The sequence below is a fragment of the Rhinolophus hipposideros genome (genome assembly GCF_964194185.1).
Source record: "Rhinolophus hipposideros genome assembly, chromosome: 15".
In the NCBI taxonomy this organism is placed as follows: Eukaryota; Metazoa; Chordata; class Mammalia; order Chiroptera; family Rhinolophidae; genus Rhinolophus; species Rhinolophus hipposideros.
In genome coordinates this window covers 43124209-43150528 of record NC_138061.1, presented here as the reverse complement: position 1 = coordinate 43150528, position 26320 = coordinate 43124209, and the positions used below count along the sequence as shown (strand labels likewise).

Genomic DNA, 26320 nt, shown 5'->3' with positions numbered 1-26320 from the left:
AGTCAATAATACTCGTAATAACTACATATTGTGCCAGTGAGTGAGTATGAGACGTATTTGGGGAATCACTTAAGTTACATAAATGTCTAATCACGATGCTGTACACCTGAAACTAATACAATTTTGAATGTCAACTGTAATTGAAAAAAATTTTTTTTAACCAGTGGGCTAGATTTACCCTGTGGACCACAGTTTGCAGACCCTTAATATAGATATGTCTTCATATATATCTGCATGGTTAACCTAGGTAATAACAGAAACCACCTAAATATATATGCAAAGGGAATTAGCAGAATCATTTATTAAAAAATTCACATAGTGGACATTTGAGTGACTATTAAAAAAAGTTTACTTGAGTTAACCTATGTTTATTAAAGAAAATTAATTTTCACACAAAGAAAACTGTAGGCGCAGATAAACTATTTTCACTAGATGATCTCACCAGTGAATTGTATCAGACATATTTAAGGAAGAACTAATACCGGGCCTATACAAACATTTTCAGAAAATAGTGTAAGAAAGGACACTGCCAACTAATTTTATGATTGCAGCATTACCCAGATACCAAAACTAAAGATATTGTAAGAGAAGAAAAATCACAAATACAATATCCAAAGTCATTCTCAGTGTATCTCAGGATTAATCAACTAGTGTAATTAAATAGGCGATACCATTTATAATATTATTAGATAATCAGAGAATTAAGTACTTTGGAATATATTTTAAAAATGTGTAAGACCTGAGGTAGGAGGTGTAAGGACCAAGTGACTTTGGATGTTCACTCCACCTCTGTGCAGAGACTACCTAGTCCCGGGCTTTGCAGTTTTGTTTTTCTGTGCTTTTGAACCCAAGCTCACTGCTGCAACCATGCTGTCCCAAATCCTCGGTCAGGCCAAAAGCATCCATGCTGGATCCTCTTCTTTGTATTTATTGGAGCTGGAGGTACTGGAGCAGCTGTTGTATGTCGTGTGCCGGGCATTGTTCAATTTAGATGTCTATTGGGATAGAAAGAATAGCCCAGAACCCTGGGACAAGCTGGGTCCCAGTGATTAATACAAGTTCTAGTCAGTGAATGTGTAATATAGCAAACTGAAGAAGGAAGATCCATTCTTCTAAATGAAACGTTTCACTATAAAGCTGCTTAGAAAGAAGGTCTTCCAGAGCCATCCGCATAATTTTCCACTTAACCAGGAAATACTAATATTTCCACTCCAAATGCACAAAATCATCTTGGTGTATTGTGTTGGGGTTTACACTGATTAATAAATATCTGAAACTTAAAAAACAAATGTGTAAGACCTGTATAGAAGTATCATAAAACTCTCAAAATTTTCATAGTACGTTTACTGGAATATTTATTATAATAATGTGAATTCTGCACCGAATTCATTTATATGTACAATTCCAGTCAAAAACCTACTGCAGTTTTTCTTGCAAGTTGATAAAGTGACTCTAAATTTTATTTGGAAAAATGACTAAGAATAACCAAGATACTTTCTGGAAGAATATTCAGATTTAGATGTTCATTTTCCCTACCACATATCAGGACTGCTGTGAAACTTGAATAATTATGTGTCATTTGACACAAGAAGAGACAAATTGCTGTGGTAGAATAGATATCCCCCCCAACAGAACTGAGCATGGAATTTTGATTTATGACAGAATTTTCATTTAGATCACTTGGGAAAGGAGAGATGATTCAATATATTCAGCTGGGAGGAAAATGATGTCCTTATGGAAGAAGATAAACTTGGATCTTTCCCAAACATGTTCAATAATTAGATGGGTGCACAAGAACGCAATGGGTACACATTTCCACTTCAAAAACAAATTTAAAACTCTTTAAATATAGAGGTGACCCCAGTCAGAATGGCTTTCATCAACAAGACAAATAGTAACAAGTGTTGGAGAGGCTGTGGAGAAAAAGGAACCCTCATACACTGTTGGTGGGAATGCAGATTGGTGCAGCCGCTATGGAAGGCAGTGTGGAGGTTCCTCAAGAAATTACAAATAGAATTACCATATGACCCAGCAATCGCTCTCCTGGGTATCTACCCAAAAAATCTGAAAACATTTCTTTATAAAGACACGTGTACTCCAATGTTCATTGCTGCTTTGTTTACGGTGGCCAAGACATGGAAACAACCAAAATGTCCTTCGATAGATGAATGGATAAAGAAGTTGTGGTATATATACACAATGGAATACTATTCGGCGTTAAGGAAAGATGATATAGGAGCATTTGTGACAACATGGATGGATCTTGAGAGTATAATGCTAAGTGAAATAAGTCAGACAGAAAAAGCAGAGAACCCTATGATTTCACTGATATGTGGTATATAAACCAAAAACAACAAAAGAACAAGACAAACAAATGAGAAAGAAAAACTCATAGACACAGACAATAGTTTAGTGGTCACCAGAGGGTAAGGGGGTGGGGGGTGGGTGATGAGGGTAAGGGGGATCAAATATATGGTGATGGAAGGAGAACTGACTCTGAGTGGTGAACACACAATGGGATTTATAGATGATGTAATACAGAATTGTACACCTGAAATCTATGTAAATTTACTAATAATTGTCACCCCAATAAATTTAATAAAAAAATAAATAAATAAATAAATATAGAGGTGACATATAGGCTATGAAGTAGGCAACATTTTAAAAAGTCTTAGAATTTAGTTAAATTCTAACTGTTTTGTGGTTAATTTTTCTTCAAATAAACATGCCTTTGAGGGTATGGCCCGTTAGCTCATTTGGTTAGAGTGTGGTGCTAATAACACCAAGGTTGCCAGTTCCATTCCCGCATGGGCCATGGTGAGCTGTGCCCTCCTTAAAAAAAACCACAAAAAACAAACCTTTGAGTAATTGAGTATATTAAATATTTTCTACGAACTAATAAGTAATGCACAAATAGACTAAGGAGGGGGGAAGACGGTTGGATCAATGAACAGACAGACATTTCACAAAAAGGGAAATACTGCATGGCTAATAATTGCATTAAGAGGTACTTGGCATCACTACTGATCAGGCAAATGCACAGTAAGAGGTACTATTTTGCAAAAACATTTTTAGCACACATTTTAAAGTGTGACGATACCAAGTGTTTGAGAAAATGCAAATCCTTGGGCTCTCTCTTACTTTCCTGGTGGAAATGTAAAATGATGGAACAATTTTATAAAGTAGTTTGGTACTATCTTCTAAAGTTGACTATTCACATAGTTTTTGTTTTGTGAATGGATTCTCATGTTTGTTATATTAAAAATAAAATACCTTTTTAATAAATAAGCACATACTTACAGTTACTTTAAGAGCTAGGGATAAGGCACGTTACTAGAAAGTTGCTTTTTATGTTTTGATGTTGTCAAAGGACACAAACAAATCCTACCTCCAGTACACACCCCTAACCCTAAAGAATTTTATATTCATTTTCCTTTAATTTCTATAGCTTTTTTAAAAATGTAATATGCTCAGAAGGCTTACATAACTTTTCACTTTGTCATATACTCACTCAATAAGTGGCAAAACTACTCTTTAGACCCCATGTCACTTCAGCACTAGAAGTTATTTATACTCCTTATGCCTTACCAAACTGCCATAGAGAATGCTTATGCTAATAGGAAAAGGAGGGAGATGGATTTTAAAACACTTAGAAAACAGTCCTCATTTTTATTACATAGTTGACCCTTTGAACAACATGAGTTTGAATGCATTTCCACTTACACATGGTTTTTAAAAAATAAATAGCTGTGCTGTTTTTGACTTGTAGTTCGATAGCCCCGCATGCAGAGGGACAAATTGTATGCACTGATCTGTGCCATTTTATGTAGGGGATTTCAGCATCTGCTGATTTTGGTGTCCCAGGGGCACTTACAGCCAATCTCTTGTGGATAAGAAGGGACAACTAAGTTTTTGGAGGAGTTAAAAGTTATACGTGGAGTTTCAATTGTGGGGGGGTCCGTGCCCCTAAACTGTTGTTCAAGGGTACACTGTACTTTAGGAGACAATATTCTTGGCTTCCTTTTCTGCAATCTGTGTTTTTAAGTTTTTGATCCTGTAAGTCATTTTGAAATGCCATAAGGTAGAAAAGTTGGTGTCAGAAAAGTAAATTATTGGTTTAGATGTTTTAAGGAAGTGATTAATTAGCAGAAGAATTAAGTATAAGAATAGGAGAAGAAAGAAAATTCAGGAATTGACAATATTGTAAAATACCATGCAAGGCATTTAAAAAAGTTTTCCTGCTAAATTTTCTATTTCACTATTTCCATTTCTCACAACTTTAAAAACATATGTATCTCATAACAAAAGTTTTTTCCTTTTAAAAACTTATTCTTTAAATATATTCAATTTAGTCCTTGTAAGTAGATATTTTTATTTAGATTTCTTCATAGGGCTGAAAGAGAATTTTTTAGCTTAGATTACATGAATTCTATTCACATTTCTTAGGGTATTGACATTACTTGGTGCACAGATAGGTTTAAAATTTAGATTACCTGGAGTTAAGTCATTGAGAGATTGGGAGTTATTCCTTATTATAAGCAAATTTGCTTTTTTTTTTTAATTAAAGAATTAAACTGGCTTTTAACATATATGGCTTAATAGTTCAGGTTTTCTCAAAATCAAAATGAAAAATTTATGTAATAAAAGCAGACAGTAAATAAGGAGAATAATCTAATGTAACCCTGTGTTCATACCATGCAGCTTTGTTATCTTAGTTTTGCCATAGTTGCTCCAGGTCTTCTATGTTTGAAGTAAAAGTGCTCCTCAGGTACTTTTACTTTTCCCTAATGCTAGGGAATCATTATCTAAATTTGTTGTTTCTTATTCTTGTATGTGCTTCTGTCTGTGACTATATACATAGCCATTCATAAACGGTATGTGGTATTGCTTTGCATGTTTTAAACTTGACATACTGTATATACCATTCTGCAATTTGCTTTTATTCATTTAACTTTGTTTTTGTGACTTAGTGTTTTAAGTTCATTAATTTTAACTGACATTTAGATTCAGTTACCGGATTTCCCCCAAAATAAGACCTAGCCAGACAATCATCCCTAATGCGTCTTTTGGAGCAAAAATTGATATAAGACCCGGTCTTATTTTACCATGATATAAGACCGGATATAATATAATATAATATATTAATATAATTAATATAATATAGTATAAATAATATAATATATAGTAAATATCCAGGTCTTACATTAATTTTTACTATAAAAGACGCATTAGAGCTGATTGTCTGGCTAGGTCTTATTTTTGGGGAAACACAGTATATGATTCTTTCAATATATTTATCCATACTATGAATAACTTTTAGGCTGTTTCTTATTTTTTTCTATTAGGAACAATTTGTAGTGAACATTTTTGTACTTATTCTGTGGTGTACAGTGAGACCTTTTTGAGGGTATATTTCTAGAGGTGGAATTGTTTAACTTAGGGTGTACTTACTTTATTAGACATTGCCAAATTGCTCTTCAGGGGTGTTGTTTACACATATTTCCCATCAGCTCTTCTATTTTTTTCACAACTGTATCAGTCTTTATAAATTGCTGCTAATCTCATAAAATCATATCTTAATATTGTTTTCATTTGTGCTTGTTTGATAACCAGTAAAATTGAGCTTCGTTTCATACATTTGATGACCTTTAGACTTCCTCTGTTTTCCATCACTTGTTCAATATTTTTTATCCATTGTTTAATAGAAGGATGTCTCTTAAAAGATTAATTCAAAGGATTTTTTATATATTCAAATACTAATCCTTTATTGGTTGTATATTACATATATCATCTCCCAGTAGCTCATTTTTTCACGTGTTTGTAAATTTTAGTGAATAAAACTTTAAGATTTTAGAGTAGTCAATTTTGTGTATTTTGTGAGGTAAGGATCAAAATTTTTCCATGAAATATATTAATTTCCTAAGCAATGTTTATTAAATAATCCATCCCTTTTCCACAACTATGCAATGCAACATTTTTTAAATAACGAATTTTCTTAATAAATAAGACTTTTTCTGATCTCTCTAATCTGCTCCCGTAGTCTTTCTTGCACCAATAGAACACTATCTTAAATATTGTAGTTTTAAGTCTTTTTTCCTGATAAGTCAAGTGCCTCTGTTTTGTTGTCTTGAAGTTTTATCAGGGCTATCCTTGGCAGTTTGCAAGCTTAGCTTGATTCATGGAAGAAAGAATTCCTTTGAAATTTTTGACTGAAATTGTATTGAATTTATGTATTAATTTAAGGAAAATGTCTATTTTACCATATTGAGTCCTTTCCTCTATGAATGGTGTATGTCTTTATTTATTTAGGCTCTTAGGCTTTTAGGTAAGAGTTTATAGCTGTTTTCCCTAAATGTCTTGAAACACTTGTTGACTAATTCCTGTAATTTTTTGTACTGTTATTTGCTATTATAAGTAAAATCTTTTTGTGCTACATTTTCTAATAAATGCTCAGGTATAGAAATAAGATTATTTTTTGTGTAGTGATTGTTTAGTTCAATAGACTTTTCTGAACAGAGTTCTAATGGTTTGACTCTAAATTATGTTGGACTTTTTGCCTTATGACCATTTTGTTTTTTCTTTTCCAAAGCTTATAGTGTTTTCAAAATTTCCTTTTCTTGTCTACTGTGTTGACTAAAAACTGCAGATCAGTGTTGGATACAGATGATCGTAGCAGGCATTTTTATTCCATTTACAGCTGGCATCATTGTACCATTCTTGATGATAAAGGGATACTAACCTCTATGAGGAAAAAGTTTGTGGTAGCTTTCAAAATTAGAAATACATAATTATTATGAGTCACCACTGCCTTTTCAACCTTGTTCATGTCACGGCAAACATGGAAAATGTAACATTTTTATAGCACATTGGAGTAAACTAGGCAGCTTCTTGTAATTGGGATTCCCATTGCCTTAGGCCTTTTCCACGTGCCTCAAAGGCTAAATAGATCAAAATCAGGGACACTACCTTGTTTGTTACCTATTGGAGGCATGATAGTTGGAAATCTCAGCTCTAGTGTTCTACCATTAAAAGTGACATTAGCTCTAGAATTTATAGAGATTCCATTTATTAGGTTAATTAATCTTTTGGTTTCTTACATTGCTTAACGGTTTTTCTTCTTGTTCATAAATTATTATTGAATTTCATCAAATGCTTTTTCTGCATCTAATGAGATAACTATATTTTTCTCCTTTACTGTGTTAATGTGGTGAATTACATTCATAGAACAGTCCTTGCATTCTTGGGAGAAGCCCATTTTAAGCATTTCTAGATGAATTTAACAGAAAAGCTTTTTATTTGTCTGATTCATAGTTGCTAGCTAGTTCAGAAAATATTAAACCTATTTTTAAATTGTGAAATGCACTATAAAAATAAAAACATGCATAAAACATGCTTATATACTATCTTATTTTACATAAATTTACGTAATAAAATGACCTACCTCGAACTTTTTAGCTGTCACCCAGGTTAAAAAGTAGAATATTACCAATGTTCCTCAGTATTTCCCTCCCTGGTTGCATTTTTGCCTCCTTCCCCGTTCCCAAACAGGTAACTAGTGATCCCTTTTGTGTCTATTCTCTTGATTTTATTTATAGCTTTATAACCCAAGTATTTATCCAGAAACAGTTATTGTTTAGTTTTCAAAAACTGAGGTACAAAGGCAGACGTAACTCTGTATGGAGAGTGTATTATTGCTACCTTTGGATAAAGGCTTCCAGAAGTAGGTACAAGCAGAACAGTTTCTAAGTCACTGTGTAGCGTCCCAGTGCCTTTTGGGGGGTGGGGAGGAGTTCATAAAGACTCACTCATAAAATGAGTGATGATGATGTGTCTTCTTTAGCTCCATTGAGGCATCTGGCAGGCCTTTATTGTAGACTAGATACTAGGTGCCTCACCAGAGTATAGTGAGAGGGAAATGGGCTACTGTCTGCCTCATAATTTTAAACTCAGTATAGTTTACCTCAAGTTCTCAGAAGAAAGTCAGAGCAGAATAGTTCTGTAGCATGAAGTGCATGGTCTCAGATGACATAATATGCAGCACAACAGGGAACATGAGCTTCATTACCACATGATCAAGACGAGCCAAGTCCACATTAGACTTAAACCCAGGAATTCTGTCCTCAAGCTAAAGTTACAGAGGCAGAGAAGATCTTGATGACAATAGACCTCAGCATACCTATTTCTTGTATCACAGTGTCCCAGTGTAAATTGATTACTCTCTAGGTCTGTTATCCAGCTATAATCATAGGCTCTTCATTTACTGTATTCATAGAGGTTGCCTTATTCCCTGTTAATGTGTTGGCGCATTTGTTTTCTATGTCCCTGTCTTCTCTCTTAGTTTATACTCTGTCATTTTGGTGGAGCACATCCTGAATTAGCTCCTTGAAATAGGATACTTGAGAAGATACATTTTTTGGTCTTTCTGGATAATGGTTTGTTTGGGTATTTAATTCTAGCTTAGAAATAAATTTTCTTCACTATTTTCAAATGTGCCATTATATTTAAAAGCTTCTAAGCCATCTGTTGATATGCCTGAGGGTTTTCTATTTCCTTATCCTTTATATATCACTTTTTTTTTCTTTCTGGAAGCATGTAGAATCTTCTCTATCCCCAAAGATTTTGCAAGTTTACTGTGATGTTTCTTTGTATGTGTCTATTTTCATCCATTGATAAACATAGGCCCTTTTAATCTGGCAGTTTACTTCCTCAGCCCTGGGAGATGTTCTTTAGTGTTGTTTGTTTTGTTTTTTCCCCTTTTATTACAGCTTTCCCTCCATTTTTTTTGTTGTTGTTCTGTCCGAAAATGGATGGTGACCCTTCATTTTTCCTCTGGTTCTCTCATTTTTTTCTCCTGTTTTCTATTTCTCTGTGTTTTTGCTCTACTTACAATTTCTAATTTCCTGGAAAATAAATTTCCTCAACTTTCCTTTTAAGATTCCTACTGATTTTTAAAAATAGCATCTGTTTTTGTTTCATAGGTGAAATACTCTATTTTGAGAATATACATTTCAGTTTTGTTAATGTTTTGGTCTCCCTTCATAGTCTCTATTTCCTGCATGTTACTCTTTTTCTTTTGTCTATTTGTTCACAGACTTACCTTTTAGAGTTAGAGGTTTTCTACAGATAACAAATAAGATTTGATTGAGAAGAAAACTAAAATGCTGATCGGAAGTTCCAAGTACATGTCTATTTTGAACTTTATTGGATGATGATCTGGGAAGACTATTTGTGGGTCAAAGTCTCGTACTAGGGTTTTGAGTTACAATTTCTCAGATTTGTTACTTTCCCCAGGAAAGAATCAGTCTCTTGCCTATGTGGTAAAGATCTGACTCTAAGGATTGTGGGTACCAAGTGGGGTGAAGAGTGCTGAATTTTCTTCCTCTAAGTATTAGTATATATACATTTAATTTTCCTATTTTAGTTTGTATATGATGGTGAAACCCAGAAGTGGGTTTGTGTTGTCTCTATCCAGAGGCCCTCTGTTTTAAACTTTCCAGAGAATATCCTTCTAAGACGGCTTACCTCCCTAGTACATGGAGTCACAAACAGAATTGAAGGATCTAATTTTTTCTTAAATAGCTGTCACTGACATCTTTCTTGCTTTAGCCCTTTCTTCCCTTTACCCTCAGGTCCAATGTTATGTGATACTGCCAATTCTTAAGAAGCCTTTTGAAGATTCTGTGGTGCAAAATGGATTGCTTCTCAACTTCTCTCTCTCTCAGCCTCGAATTTAGCTTTCTCTAATCTAAGTCATTTACCACTGGTCCATTTCCTTTCTAACTTTCAAAATGTGATATTCCTATTTCCTCCTTCTTTTCCCCCTATCCTTCTAAAGTGTTTTTCTTTCTAAAGAATGTTCCTGATGTTTTTAGTAGGGTTTTAAGAGGGACTGAAGTTAAGTGCATGTATATAATTTGCCATCTTAACCCGGAAACCTAAATCAACTTTTTAATTGTCCTACTTATTTTTAATATGAACAGTATTTATAATGAAGCATTGAAATATCCTGAAATGGGTAATATCTGGGTGTTTCATATATTTTTTTTAAATAAGTCATTGGGTGAAGAGTATTAACTTTTTGTGAATGTCAACATTCATGCTTCCCTTTTGGAATAAGAACTAGACAAAAAGAAAGGACATACTAGGAAAATTCAAATAAATGCCAAAATTTTTGCTGTGAATGCCAACCACTGTAAAATATTGAAATAAAGAAATTTTGTATTTAATACCTTCTTTTCAGAATAGATTCTAAGAAGTAATGTCAGCAAAATATTTTAATTAAATTACTTATGGTACTATAAAGTTTGATTACAAGCATTAGCAGTATGCCTTTGAGAAAGACCTTTTAATAAAGTAAGTGCAGTTAACTAAGGGATGCCTCAGCCAGGAGAAGTGAAGAGGAAAATGACCAGACTGAATAATGATCCTAATAAACATGTTAGAAAGTACTTTTGTTTCATATGGTAGGAAAACCACCCACAAAATTTATCTATCATAGTGTTTACTTGAATATTTGGAAAACAGAAAAATGTATTTCTATTAACTCAGTAATACATATGGTATTATTAATAGGTTGTTGATATTTAAAATTCATATACTTCCACAAGCATAATGGTGAGGATACTTAAAGCCCTTGCACTTGAATATATATTTTCAAAGTATTTTGGATCTTTTAAGAATAAAAAAAACATGGAATAGGTATTTTTTAAAAGAGAACTCTAGTCTCATCTCACATTTCAGCTAGTCCCTATGTTTGGAGATCTAAACTGCACAAAAAGATTCAAAAAATTATATGAAAGTCAAGGCAACACTTAGTCATTAGTGTAACACGTGTATCTTTTTTGTATTTATTACTATTTACTGTTGAGACACCTAGCAGTTTTTATATTTATGTTATCTCTTGAATTAAACTTGTAACATATGTAATATCTATTACCTGAAAATGTGTCGTTCTTTATATCAAAGCTCAAGTACTAAGATGCCCTTAGTCTACTTGAATATAATTAAAAGGGGAGAAGAAGCAAACTTGTCTGACCAAGTATTTTCCTACCACATACCATTCTACCCAAAAGCCCTGCTTCAGTGGAGGCCACAATTGTTTAGTGTGAATTTTACTCAGGATATAATGACTCATTCTGAGATTTTGCTCAGAAGACAAAATTCTGTGGTGACAGCATATACATTGCTCACTTTTTTCCCTATATGGGTTCCCTGCAGTTTCAGTAGAACTTTTTTGTGAAGTATGTTAAATGACGAAATAAATACCTGCTATATTAGCTTGCCATAATAAAGTACCATAATATATTAGCGCTGCCATAATAAAGTACCAAAAACTGGCTAGGTTCAAAAATAGAAATTTATTTCTCACAGGTATGGAGAGAAGTCCAAGTATAAAAAATGTCAGTAGAATTGCTTCCTTATGAGGAGGGAAGGACCTGTTCCAGTGCTCTTTCCTGGACTTACAGATGGCTGTCTTCTCCATCTTGTCTTCATATCATCTTCCTTCTGTACCTGTCTAACTTTCCTCTTCTTATAAGGACACAAGTCATACTGGATTGTGTCCCACCCTAATGACCTGTTTAATAAACTTAATTACCTCTGTGAAAACCCTGTTTCCAAATTTGGTCACCATTTGAGGTACTAGGAATTAGGACTTCAACATATGAATTTTTAAGTGGGGATACAATTCAGACCATAACACATGCTGTTACAACACGTTTATCTTTAAATTAGAGGATGTGTCTGCCTGAGAAATGAAGTAATTTAAAATGCACATGAATATTGTTATAATCGAGGAGAACTTAGTTTTCCCTGTCAGAAAAATGATTTTGAGAGGGAAGCAGTAATAAAATCTCAGCACTAGTCCTGTGAAGAACTAAAACGCCCTTTTAAATAGATGCTGTCAGAGACAACTTGATAATCATTTTTTTGTTGTTGTTATAGGAACCCTAGCCAAGACCTATTTTAAAAAACATTTTGAACCTTGCTCAGCACTGCCCCAGTACTAAACACTTTACAAATGCTTAAACAGGTGTTACTTTATACTTATCTTTTACCTAGATACCTTTGTCTGTAGGTTACCCTAGTCATTCTTTTGTTGGATATGCTAAGCAGCTAATGTTAATTTGTTAATTAGAGTATAGGAAATGTTGTTATTTGAGAATTTGGATAGAGATTTCTTACTAGGTTTGAATGATAACTTTGTGGTTTAACTTTTTGTTAAAACTGCCCCCACACTTTTTTGCCTATTTAACTGAATAGCGTGGTTAGTATAAAAGATGTATTAAAAGACATCTATTTGGAAATAAAATAGAAGTGAATTCCCTCTTTACTATGTCCCAATAGCGTGTATGTGTGTGTGTTTGTGTGTGTGTTTTATAGTGGAGCACAGTTGCAAATCCCATCAAAAATCCTTTGCCAAAAGACTTCACACAGATTAAAAGTAAGTATAAAGCAACTGCTTGCTGTTCGTTATCACTGAGGTTTTCCAACTCTACAGACTGTTAGCATAGTCAGTATTCTTGTTGTGGCAGATGTTACCAACAATAAAAGTTGAGTTTGCATTGTAGACAAAAGAATCTCCCATTTAGAATCATACCTGCCAACTTAAAATATAGCAGTTTATTTGTTCATATGAATGCTCAAATAAAGTATGATTTGATAATTTTATTTATACTTGAGTAATTTTCCATTTTGAAGTTTAACCAGCAGCTGATTTTTTTTCTTTTTTAATTCCTGTCTCTGAATCCTAAAACCTTATTTTCTCAGATATAACTTATATCTGGACATCCTGTGTCTGAAAAGTAGAAAAAGTCTTATGCCCAAACTTCTGTTACCAAGTCCTTCTGAAATCCAGAATGAGTTATTTTGATTGCATTCCTAATAATGGGAAAGGCTAATCATTATTCGTATTTAAAATGGTTCCCAGAAATTTGAAATTTTCATCAATTTGGCCTTTTTGCCCTTTTTGGGATTATAACAATTAAGAGATTTTATTTAGTAGCACCTATGTGAAACATAATTCTGATAGAAAGATGCTGCTAGAAATACAAAGATGAGTAAGGCAAAGTCCTTACTCAGTTAAGTGCATTAATTACTGTAATTTAGGATAGAATAAGAGTAGTGTCATAAGAGTACCATTTCTAACATCAGTATGTATAAGAGACAGTAACCTTTCAGGAATATCCTCACTGTTCCTGTTGAAACTGTTCTATTGTTACCAGAAAAATTGTTAGAAATTAAAGTATTTTGTAATATAATTTGTTGATAAACAGAATCTTGGTAATTTAGGGATCAACAAAGTCAGATAACAAGCTCTTATTGACTGCTTTTTTGGGCAAAGCACCGTTTTCTACTGTGACAAACCGTGAAGGAAACGTAGTTTTAAAAGAACCTCCTTTTAAATAGTTTATATGTTATTAACCTTAGATGTTTGAAATGTCTTAAGTACTTACAAAACATGATGGCAAATAACATGATATGAATCAACTATTCAAGCCCTAGTGAAGAATGTGAGTCGGCATTGGGATTGATTAAAACTATAAGCAAAGTATAATCAGAGACCCCTTCATGGAAGAAATTTTTAATTATACCTTGGTATAGGTAAAAGCATGGGTTTTACTCTAGAAAATTTTTGGTGACTCTATGTCAAACTATGTTGTGTAGAAAACCTAGTGTTCTAGAAAAGTCTCTTGTTCAGTAAGTTAGAGGAATGCCTCTCTTCCCTCGATGAGTCACAATAAAGTCAAGATGATGGATGAGAAATCTTAGGCTCAAGGATCTTTAGATCATTAGGTCAAGAGAGAGTCAGTGATTGAAGAAATTATACCAAACATGCGTAGTGAAAGTTACAATATAACCTCCCTCTCCCCCCATGGCTTTCTTTGAGTTTTAGTAAAATTTCTATATATGTTTGAAAACTCTAGGCAGAAAATGGATCTTCACCACTCTTGATTTCTAAGAGGTAATTATTATTTGAATGTGACTTAAATCTACATTTTAAGAGGTCATCTTGTAGCTAATTCCAAACAAGACCTGACCTGACAGATGACCTCATTACTAAATCCAGGTAGTACTAGACATTTCATTAACTTTTGTCTTGGTCGAGGAGTAGAAGTCAAACTGCACAATCACAACTTAATAAACATTTAAAATAATGAATTAAAGTTTTGCAACTCACGTGATTCATAATGGAAGTAAAAATGTAGTTATACTATGTTGTAAAGATTTCTTTTGATTTTTGCTCCAATTTTAGCAGTCTATGAAGAAAAACGTGTCTTGAGTGCTCTCTAAAGAGGCTCTCATGCAAGAGAAAGCTGTAATGGAATATCAGTTTTCAAATACCACGTTAGCAAAGATCAAAAGTTCTGTTAACATCTTTTTTGAAGAGTATAGCCAAACTACCACTTATTCATTGCCGTTATCAGTATATATGATATAAACTTTATGGAGAACAGTTCTAATTATATACTCAGACATTTTTCTTCTAGGAATTTATCTTACAGTTTACATGCATTTGTGGGAAATGACTTAACTACAGGGCTTCTTCTTGTGAGTAATAGCAGATTGGAAATAGCCTCAATAACTGTTAAGTAAATTTTGATACATGCATCCAATGGATAGAAACAGGCAGCCATTAAAAACAATGAAGTAGCTCTGTATATACTGATAGGGAATGGATTTGTTTTCAGAATATGGTAAATTTTTGTAAAAGTGCAGAACAAAGTATGTAGAATCAAAAAAAATATTTGTTTTATACATGGTCTGTATGTTATGTATACATATGTGCATGATTGAATATGCATACAGTATCTCATGAAGAAAACATAAGAATTTGTTAAAACAGTTGCCTCTGGGCTAAGGAAATTGGATGTACTTACTGGAGTAAAAGGGTAACTGGTGTTTTCCTGCATGTATTTTTATTTTTGTACCCTGTATTTTTGTACCATTCTGAGACAATGATTTGCAAGCAGTTTTCTTTATTGTCTTTCCTGCAGTACATGCTTTAGTAGTTATTGAGGAAATGTGCTAAGACTTTACATTGAATGTGCAGTGTTTATTGGTTCTTTCTTAATGATTTTTTCTTAGGTTATCAACTCTCACCCTGAAAGTAATGTTATGCTGTTTAGATGATCCACCTTTAAGATTCAGAAAAGAAAATACATAATAGCTAGCAAAGATTTTGTTCATGTAAGAAAGATGATTCTATGAAAATATCCTTCCTGTGACAGAGCATTTTCCTTTTTTCAAGTTCTCCAAACTAACATTATTTCCTAAAGTAGCAAATTTGAAAGTCGTACAATTTGTATTTTTAATGTCCAAACAAACAAGGTTACTCTCCCTTTCTGTGTGGTTCAAATAATATTTCATCAGTACTTTTATTGTGCTTTTAATGAGTACACTGATAGTGTTTTAGAGAGTAGTTTGTGGCTCTGAAACCAAATACATAAAGCCATATGCGAATCCCTGACCTTGGCCTCATTAGTGCTGTAATTAACAGAGTTTTCTGACCAGACTGAATTAGCATATTACCTTAGATATTCAGTTGGATGTGTATTCACCAAAGTGTAGTAACTGCCCAGTGGACTAAGCATTTAAGTAATACACTTGCTTAGTGGGCTATACTTCTTTGTTTCTTTAGAAAATACAGATTACCTGTAGTTCTAATTATACATACCCATTAACTCACATTCTACTTCTAGGAGTTTATCTTACAGTCTAAAAGTATTTGTTAGAAATAAGTAAAGGGTCATCATCATTATTATAAGTGAAATAATTCAGAGACTTAATCATCCACAGAAAACTGAAAATTCACGAAGACTGGGTACCTTGAGAGGCTTTCTCCTTGTTTTTACAAGATGAGTTTGCTGACAGTATTAGAACATAAGGATAAGGGCATTTATGTAGAGTTTCTTGGAATTCAGAGGAATTGGCACTATTTGGTTATGTGCAGATCATTTTATATTTTTGCTGAAGAGTTTGTAAATTAATATTTCATACAAAAACTATGGGCAGCAATAACAGGGTAGATAGATATTTATTTATAGAGCATTTAAAACAGAGGTGAGCTCTGTTCTGTTGTGACATAATCCATTATAGTACATTGTCAATTTACTATAATAGAAAATCCATTTTTAGTGTTTAAGGATATAATAATTCAAATATCATCTTTATTTCTAAACATTTTTCATATTGCATAGTTTCTAGAATGATTCTTGACATTATATAGACTGTATATAATAAATTATTAAATATGTATATTAATGATTTTAAAAGATTAGAACAAATATGGCATTCTGTGTTTAAGTGATGTGGAGAGAACACTTCAGATATACAAATATTTGAAAATATGTTTTGGGTTAAAATGTGTTTCCCCAAAAAGATATTTTGAAGCCCTAAGGCCTGGTACCTGTGAAGTGACCTAGTTAGAAACAGGTTCATTGCAGATATAATCAATGAGGTTATTAGGGTGGGCCCTAATTCAATACGAGTGTTCTTATGAGAAGAGAGAAAATAGACAAACATGCACAGAGACGACAGAGGCAGAGATTGCAGTGATGCAGCTATAAGTCAAAGAATGAAATATTGCCAGAAAGCTACCAGAAGCTACTAGAAAGAGGCAACGAAGGGAGTCTCTTACAGGTTTCAGAGGTAGCGTGACCTTGCAGATACCTTGATTTCAGACTTCTTGCTTCCAAAACTATTAGACAATAAATTTCTATTGTTTTAAGCCACCCATAGTACTTTATTACAGCAGCCCTAGGAAATGTATAAAACCCAAGTTTAAAATACTTTGTTTTTATAATTTATATGTTGCACTTTAATGCCTCATTCTTACCTGTTCCTTGTCCTTTCTTTTCTCACCTCTTCCTATTTCATTACTTCCTTTCCCCTTTTCTCCCTACAATTTCATCCTCTCTAGCTGAGGCTGTATTTGAAGTCCTCTCATCCAGGCTTATCTATTAGGGCTATAAACTGAACCCTTTATTCTTCAGACTGTCAAGTCTGTAATACGAGGTATGAAAATTAAGTTCGCAAACTTGCCATCATGCGCTTACATTGGCAGCACTGTACAAACAGCTCGGTAAGGTTTCATAACCTTGGTATATCAGTGTCTCACAGCTGTGTTCCTGTCGACGTGTGGCGGTGTCTTGCTGAGTAGCGTTCATTATTGTTGTTGCGTGTTTTTGTGTGCTGTTGCGAGACTGTCTGAGCTTGAATTAGATAACGAACAAACATTACATTTCTTATTAAACTTGGCTACAGTGGAAGTGAAATCAGGGACATGTTAGTCCAAGTTTATGGGGATAATGCCATGAAGAAAACGGCAGTGTACAAATGGATTAAACATTTTTCTGAGGATGAGAATGTGTCACTGATGAGAGGTCAGGGCGGCCAGTAACGAGCAGAACTGATGAAAACATTGCAAAAATTCATCGAATTGTGTGTCAAAATCATCAGCTGACTGTGAGAAGCATAGCAGACCAAGTAAACATCGATAGAATAACAGTTAAGAAAACCTTAACTGAAAATCTTGGCATGAGAAAGTTGTGTGCAAAATGGTCTCAAAGTAGCTCGCTGATGAACAAAAGCAAAGGAGAGTCAAAGTTTGCCATGACCTTTTGGAGAGACAAGACGATGTTTTGGGTCGTGTTATCACTGGTGATGAAACATGGGTGTACCAATACGACCCTGAAACAAAGCGTCAAAGTGCACAATTGAAGTCAGCTAATTGTCCAAGACCAAAAAATTTCCATCAGTCCAAATCAAGAGTCAAAACAATGTTGCTAACCTCTTTTGATATCAGAGGGATTATTCATTATGAATTTATCAACTGGACAAACAGTTAACCAAGTTTACTATTTGGAAGTGCTGAAAAGGCTGCATGAAAAAGTTAGATGACCTGAATTTTTCTCCAACGATTCGTGGCTTTTGCATCACGACAGTGCACCAGCTCACATGGCACTGTCTGTGAGGGAGTTTTTAGCCAGTAAACAAATAATTCTATTGGAACCCCCTCCCTACTGACCTGATCTGGCCCCCAGTGACTTCTTTCTTTACCCGAAGATAACGGAAATATTGAAAGGAAGACATTTTGATGACATTCAGGACATAAAGGATAATACAATGACAACTCTGATGGCCATTCCAGAAAAAGAGTTTCAAAATTGCTTTTGAAGGGTGGACAAGGCACTGGCGTCAGTGCATAGCTTCCCGAGGGGAGTACTCGAAGGTGACTGTAGTGATATTCAGCAATGAGGTATGCAGCACTTTTTCTACGATGAATTCACGAACTCAATTCTCAGACCTAGTACATGGGCATTATAAAACATGAATTATTCACCAAAGTTATAGCATAGCCTGTCTTCATGGTCCTTGGGCAAAAGTTATACTCCTACAGTTTAGAGCCGTGTAATGCACTTCAAAAAGTCATCTTGTCCAACTGTTTCATTTTGTAGATAGGAGTAAACTGTCTTATCTCTTCCTTTTACGATGTTCTCATTCTCTGAAATGGTCTGGCTGAGTTCTCGTGTTGATCTAAACTTTCCACTTGACTTTTGAAAATCAAAATGTGAATGAAGAAACAGGTGTTTATAAAAATAATGCACTTTGAAGTTGACATTATTTGTTATTGTGTGAAAGTGTACTTTGTTCACACATAGTATATATAGTTTTTTCAAAATTACTAATATGGCTTTAACTTTCCTGAGAGGATAACTTTATGCCATATTCATAGCTGGAATACTAGCTCTAACCAACCAAACTATTCCACCAAAGTCAGGAATGACTTAAACCCAGTGATAGTTAAATTTTCATGTCAGAGACAGATCATTTCATAGATGAGAACGTTAGATAAGCTTCATTTATGCATGAGTTATCGTGCTGTTGGCCTTGATTTCAATGTTAATGAATCAACTACATATTAAATAAGGTGCCTTTAAGGAGAAACACACATATAACGCGGTTATATATTGCTAGGTTGATGAAAATGTTATGACCAGAGGCTTGCTGGAACCTACTCCAGTATTTCCACTAGGAGCAGTCAGTGGCTGAATTTGGTAATTCAGAGTTTGTGGTCACTTCATAGAGTAACTATTGCCAATAACAATCAACTCTACTTACCAATTGTACTTAGTGACCATAACATTAAAAAAATTGTCCTCTGGTATTTTGGAACTAAATTGTAAGTTTTTTGCATGTAAAAGAAGCTTGTTTATGAAAATTAACTCAAAATGAAGTTCACACTTTTTATGAAAGGTACCTCTTTCTTGATAAGCAGGCTAACTGGCAAGCCTATATGGAATCAAGGCAAGAAAGGAATCTGTGACGAGAGAACTCATGAGATTGAAGCATTTAATTGCTCATTTAAGTTTTCAGTTTAGAGTACTTACAGCTGCCCTCAGAATGTTTTAAATACTATATTAATGTTAGAAGATTACTTAGTATTTCAGGAAGAATCCCTAAATGCCCAACAGTCTTCCAAAGTGGCTGTAACACTGTTTTCCCACCAGCAATGAATGAGGTTCCTGTTGCTCCCTATCCTCGTCAGCATTTGGTGGTGTTAGTGTTTTGGATTTTTTCCATTTTGTAACCGAACAGAAAGTTTGTCCCCCTGGCAACAGCGGAGCCAAACACTGAATATCGAGAATTGCAGTGGAGAAATTAGGGTGGCTTTATTGCTAGCGCTACACAAGGAGAATGGGAAAGCTATTATTGCTCAAGAGCCCAAATTGCCTCGCTGCTTATAGGTAATTGGTTTTAAATGGTGAAAGTGGGGGTAGGGGTCTTCAATGAATGATCAGCTTGTTGGGTATCTTCTGATGGATTTGCGGTGGAGTTGCAAAGAGATATTTTAAGATTTCTGGCACCATTTAGTTTGGAGTTTGTGACTGTGGTCAGCAAGAGTCAGCAGTTTTCTATCTTGGGGGGTGGAGAGTGGGGAGTTCTGGTTGCTGTAAAAATAACTGAAAGTATACATCAATATGTTATCTATGATTCCAGAGGAAAAACAAATCTCTCAAAGATTCACAAACTCCAAACAAGCAGTGTCTGTTTTTGATGTGCCCCGTAGCTCTTGCTAAGCAGCCCCATGCATGACACTAGCGGCAGCTGGCCTCAGTTCACAGCTTAGGCTCTCCCATGTATCTCCAAGCCCAGCACAAATGGCAACTGTCTGCAGATCACTGTGTAGTTCTTACCAAGTAACCCCAGGAAGGGCACAGGTAACGTGGCTGACCTTGGCCTGCACCAGAGCCTCTCCCAACAGGCCCCAGAACAAACACACCCAGTGGTCAGCCTCACACCACACCAGACCACCATCCAACCACCTCCATAAGCGTCACACCAAAAGGGCATACTTGAAAGGCACCAGAGCCCCACTGAAGCAAGTCTTGCTCTATAGGCTCAGCTCCTGCACAACAGCTCCTCCACTGTAGTCACAGCCAGTCCTCACAACCAATCAGCCTGAGTGTCAGTCCCTCCCACTGACATACCAACAGCCATCAAGGCTCAGCTTCACCAGGAGGACACCCAAAACCCACACAAAGGCCACACATGCAGCACCCGGCTCAAGTGACCAGGGAGAGTACACCACTGGGTTTCATAGGACACCAACTACATAAGGCCACTCTACCAAGACCAGGAGATGTAGTAGCTCTACCTAATACATTAGAAGCAAACACAGAGAGGCAGCCAAAATGGGGAGACAAAGAAATATGTCCCAAATGAAAGAACAAACCAAAAATCCAGAAAAAAAAAAAACTAAACAAAATAGAGACAAGCAATCTATCAGATGCAGAGTTCAAAACCCTGGTTATAAAGATACTCAATGATCTCAGTGAGAACTTCAGCAAAGAAATAGGAAACATAAAAATAGAGATAGAAAACATAAAAAAGAACCAGTCAAAAATGAAGAAATATGATAACTGAAATGAACAGTACATTAGAGGGGATCAACAGTAGATTAGATGAAGCAGAGAACTGAATCAATGATTTGGAAGATAAGGTAGCAGAAGACCCCCAACCAATAACAAAAATAAAAAAGAATCCAAAAAAGTAAGGATAGTTTGAAGGGTCTCTGGGACAACATCAAGCACTCCAGCATTCACATCATAGGATACCGGAAGGAGAAGAGAGAAAGCAAGGAATTGAAAACCTATTTGAAGAAATTATGATCGAAAACTTCCCTAACCTGGTGAAGGAATTAGACATGAAAGCCTAAGAAGCAGAGAATCCCAAACAAGATGAACCCAAAGAGGCCCATAGTAAGTAAGATACATCATAATTAAATGCCAAAAGTTAAAGAATCCTAAAAGCAGCAAGAGAAAGGCATATAGTTACCTACAAGAGCGTTTCCATAAGACTGTCAGATGGTTTCTCGACAGAAACTTTGGAGGCCTGAAGGGATTGGCAGGAAATATTCAAAGTGATGTAAAAGAAGGACCTACAACCAAGTCTACCCAGCAAAACTATCATTTAGCATTGAAGGGCAGATAAAGAGTTTCCTAGACAAGAAAAAACTAAAGGTATTCATCACCGCCAGACCAGTATTACAAGAAATGTTAAGGGACTTTTTCAAGAAGTGAAAAAAGGCTACAAAATATGAACAATAAAATGGCAATAACTGCATATCTATCAGCAATTACTTTGAATGTAAATGGATTAAATGCTGTAATCAAAAGACATAGGGTAGGTGGCCGGATGGCTCAGTTGGTTGGAGCGTGAGCTCTGAACAACAGGGCTGCTGGTTCGATTCCCACATGGGCCAGTGAACTGCGCCCTCCACAACTAGATTGAAGACAACAAGTTGCCGCTGAGCTTCCAGAGGGGCGGCCGGATGGCTCAGATGGTTAGAGCACGAGCTCTCAACAACAAGGCTGCCAGTTCAATTCCCACATGGGATGGTGGGCTGCACCCCCTGCAACTAAAGACTGAAAACGGTGACTGGACTTAGAGCTGAGCTCCACCCTCCACAACTAGACTGAAGGACAATGACTTGGGGCTGATGGGCCCTGGAGAAACACAGTGTTCCCCAATACTCTCTAATAAAAAAAAATTAAAAAAAAAAAGACATAGGGTGACTGAATGGATAAGAAAACAAGACCCTTACATATGCTGCCTATAAGTGACTCACTTTAGGTATATGGACACACACAGGCTGAAAGTGAAGGATGAAAAAAGATACTTCATGAAAATAGAAATGAAAAAAAAAAAGTTGGGGTAGCAATACTTAGACGAAGTAGACTTTAAAACAGACTATAACAAGAAACAAAGAAGAACCCAGTAATTGCACTTCTGGGTATTTATCCAAAGAAATCCAAAACACTAATTCGGAAAGACATGCATATACGTTCATTGCAGCATTATTTACAATAACCAATATATAGAAGCAACACAAGTGTCACCAATTGATGAATGGATCAAGCAGATATGGTTCATATATACAATGGAACATTACTCAGACATGAAAAAGAATGAAAGCTTGCCATCTGGAACAACATGAATGGACTGAGAGGGTATTATGCTGAGTGAAATAAGTCAGAAAGAGAAAGGCAAATACCACATGATTTCACTTATATGTAGGATCTAAAAAACAAAATAAACGAACAAGCAAATCAAACTAATAAATACAAAGAACGTTTTGATGGTTGACAGATGAGAGGAGTTTCAGGGATGGGTGATGGAGGAAGGGATTAAGAGGTGCAGATTGGTAGTTACAAAATAGTCATGAGGATGTAAAGTGTAGGATAAGGAATATAGTCAATAACATTGTAATAACTATGTATGGTGTTAGATGTGTACTAGAGTTATCAGGGTGATCACTTTGTACGTTGTATAAATGGCTGTCACTATGTTTTATACCTGAAACTACTGTAATACTGTATGTCAACTGTAAGTGGAAAATAAAAAAATATTTTTTATAAAAGGCGATGGGAGTGAAGTTAAAATATAGAATGGAAATACAAATATTTTATGTCTACAAGTATTTTGCCTTTTATTCTACTCCTCCTCCTTCCCTACAAAAAAAGAAAAATAAAAAGAGAAATGTTAAATTAAAAGGTTAGTCCTTAAAGTAGTATTTATTATAGGGAAAAGGATAGCAAATATACTGCAAACATCATAATTCTGATCAGATTTTTTTAACTAACTACTACTAGTATTTGGAAATAATCCCACAGATTATTAGTATTCTTTACTTTGTCAGTACCTTTTTGTGAGCTCAGTAACATAAACTTCTATAGCCAGTCCTCATTTTTCATTTTTGTCTTTTTTATTATAAAATGAATTCCAATTCTGAATATAAGTGGTTTTATATTAACAGCAAAATTGAAAGCATTTTGTAACTATGTTAATTTTTTTCATAAATAAGCATCTTGGGAATTGTATACATTAGAAATGTGCAAGTCTTATTAGGTCATTTTGTTTTTATCTTGTCCATACTGAATCTTTCCCTAACCTCAGGAGCTCTTTCTCAGTCAGTTTTAAATGTTTTCCAGTGTTTTCAGGAATTTTCGTAAGTTTTCAGAGTTTTCTAGTGGTGTAATTCGTGTCTGTAGACCTTTTTTTAAGGGTATTTTCCCATTGTTGGCCTAAACTTCCTAGGATATTCGTGTAATTTACATATTTTCAAAGTATTATCCTGTGTATCATCTCTTTATTTGAAAAATCAAACATTGTACTTTTGATTTTGTGCATCTGTTATTAGTCTTTTAGATATTTTTTTGCGATTTTCATATTCATGTTTATTATAATTTTAAAATTTTGTAAGTCTTCTTAGAACCTTTGCTCTGTAATCATTTTTGAATAATGACTGACATTTCTAGAGCCACAATTTTTAAATATTTGTGACATGATTTTATATTCACGTAATATAGTAAAGCTATGTTTACTATATTGTATTGAAAGCTATGTTTAAAACTTGTTTTTAAAGATTCAACCAGTAGCCCATAAACTTTAATATCAGCTGCAATAATATTTACTTTAGAACTAAGGAATTTTTAGTCTTTTGGAGCTTTATTGCTATAGGATTTAACTTATAAATATAAATTTAAACTATAAATAAATATGCAAACACCATCCATCAAGTAGCACTAGTCTCTATTCATGAAAAGCAAGTCAATGCTCATTATCTTAATATATAAGCCAGATCATTGCTGCCATTGCTAAAAAAGGCAAAGATTCCCAAAGGTTTTTACTATTCATCAGTGATTGTTTTTGCTCTTTTAGTTAATATGTCCCACCATGAATTTTACATTCATGTTTTTTGTTTACTTCAAATCATAAATAATTTTTATCATGTGCCTATCAAAATGAGTAATTAGAAATAAATTACTAGTTCTACAATAGAGAACATTTTTAGTTTTCACTTATGAAATTATTACATAAATAAACCAAGTGAAATGAAAGCTTTTTTACATGACTACCAAAAGAATGAACTGAGGAAAAGTACAATGATCTAAACTTCATTAATTCAGAAGTTTTGATAGCTGAGCTGAAGTTTACTAGTATTGTGCAGAAAATCACCTTGATATAGTGGTACCTTCCATTTGCACTAACTGGCAGAGTCTCCCAAAGGGCGTGCAACAGAAAGCCCACAAATCATATTAAAATATTGGAATTATAGTTACTAAATCAGTTTAAAATTATATAGCAACAAATAAGGGGATTAAGAGAATGTGAAGACAAGACCACAGACAGGGAGCAAGTGTTTACAGATGACATCTAATAAAAGACTGTTGTCCAAAATATACAGAGAACTCTTAAAACTCAACAATAAGGAAACAACAAATGGGCAAAGATTTGAATAGACATCTCACCAAATATTTACAGATGGAAAATATGCATGTGAAAAGTTGTTCAACATCAGATGTCATTATAGAATTGCAAATTTAAATGGGGAGATACCACTACATGCCTACTAGAATTGAAACTGGACCAGAACCCCTTCTGGGCCACCACCCCCAACCCCCATCCTCAATTTCTCATTTATAAGATACCAGACCTGAGTCCCTTTTCCTTACATTCACCTACGTCAACTCTCAGACATAAACCAGGGCCTTGGGGATATTCGTTCCCTCTCTGGAATCACAGATAACATATAGGTGTATAATATACCTTGGGTTATTTTTACTGCAACCAGAACCCCCTTCCTCCGCCCCCCTACATTCAGAAAACTGCTGACTCTTGCTGACCACAATCACAAACTCCAAACTAAATGGTGCCAGAAATCTCAAAATATCTCTCTGTAACTGTTCCTCCAAACCAATCAGAAGATACCTAAAAGCTGATCATGCATTGAAGACCGCTACCCACACTTTCACCCTTTAACTACCTATAAGCAGCCAGGGAATTCGGGCTCTTGAGCAATAATAGCTTTCCCATTCTCCTTGTGTAGCACTAGCAATAAAGCCACCCTAATTTCTCCACTGCAATTCTCGATATTCAGTGTTTGGCTCTGCTGTTGTCAGGAAGACAAACTTTCTGTTTGGTTACAGAATGGAAAAAATCCAAAACACTAACACCACCAAATGCTGATGAGAATAGGGAGCAACGGGAACCTCATTCGTTGCTGGTGGGAAAGCAGTGTTACAGCCACTTTGGAAGACAGTTGAGCAGTTTCTTACAAAACCGAACATACTCTTTAACATATGATTAGCAATTGTGCTCTTTGGTGTTTACCCAAATAAGTTGAAAACGTTTTTTCATACAGAACCCTACACATTGATGTTTATAGCAGTTTTATTTGCAATTACCAAACTAGGAAGCAACCAAGATGTCTTTCAATAGGTGGATGGATAAATAAACTGTTGTATATCCAGACAATGGAATATTATTTATTAAGCACTAGAAAGAAATGAGCTATGAATCCATGAAAAGACATGGAACCTCAAATGCATATTTTACTAAGTGAAAGAAGCCAATCTGCAAAGACCACATACTGTTTGACTCCCAACTATATGATATTCTGGAATAGGCAAAACTGTGAAGACAGTGAAAAGATCAGTGGTGCGCGGAACGGAAGGATGAATAGGCAGAGGACAGACAATTTTGGGGGCAGTAAAACTGTTCTGCATGATACTGTTATAATTACATGCCATACATTTGTCCAAACGCATAGAATGTACAACACCAAGAGTGAACCCTAATGTAAACCTTGGATTTTGAATGATATTCTCGATATCTTGAATGATAATGATATGTCACTGTAGGTTTATTGATTATATCAAATGTATCACTGTTTCAGGATATTGATAGTGGGAGAAGTTGTGCATGTGTGAGAGTAGGGTATGTATGGGAACTCTGTTTTTTACTCAATTAAAAC

The 26320-nt window shown here is 34.8% G+C and overlaps 1 protein-coding gene and 1 pseudogene across 11 annotated transcripts in view; both read left to right on the top strand.

Annotated features, from left to right (window-relative positions):
* Window positions 1-26320, top strand: part of JMJD1C (jumonji domain containing 1C) — a 267004-nt gene that overhangs the window by 140321 nt on the left and 100363 nt on the right. The window lies entirely within an intron of this gene.
* On the top strand, window positions 868-1116 carry LOC308508306 (cytochrome c oxidase subunit NDUFA4-like; annotated as a pseudogene). The gene has a single exon. The product of its transcript is annotated as a cytochrome c oxidase subunit NDUFA4-like (transcript).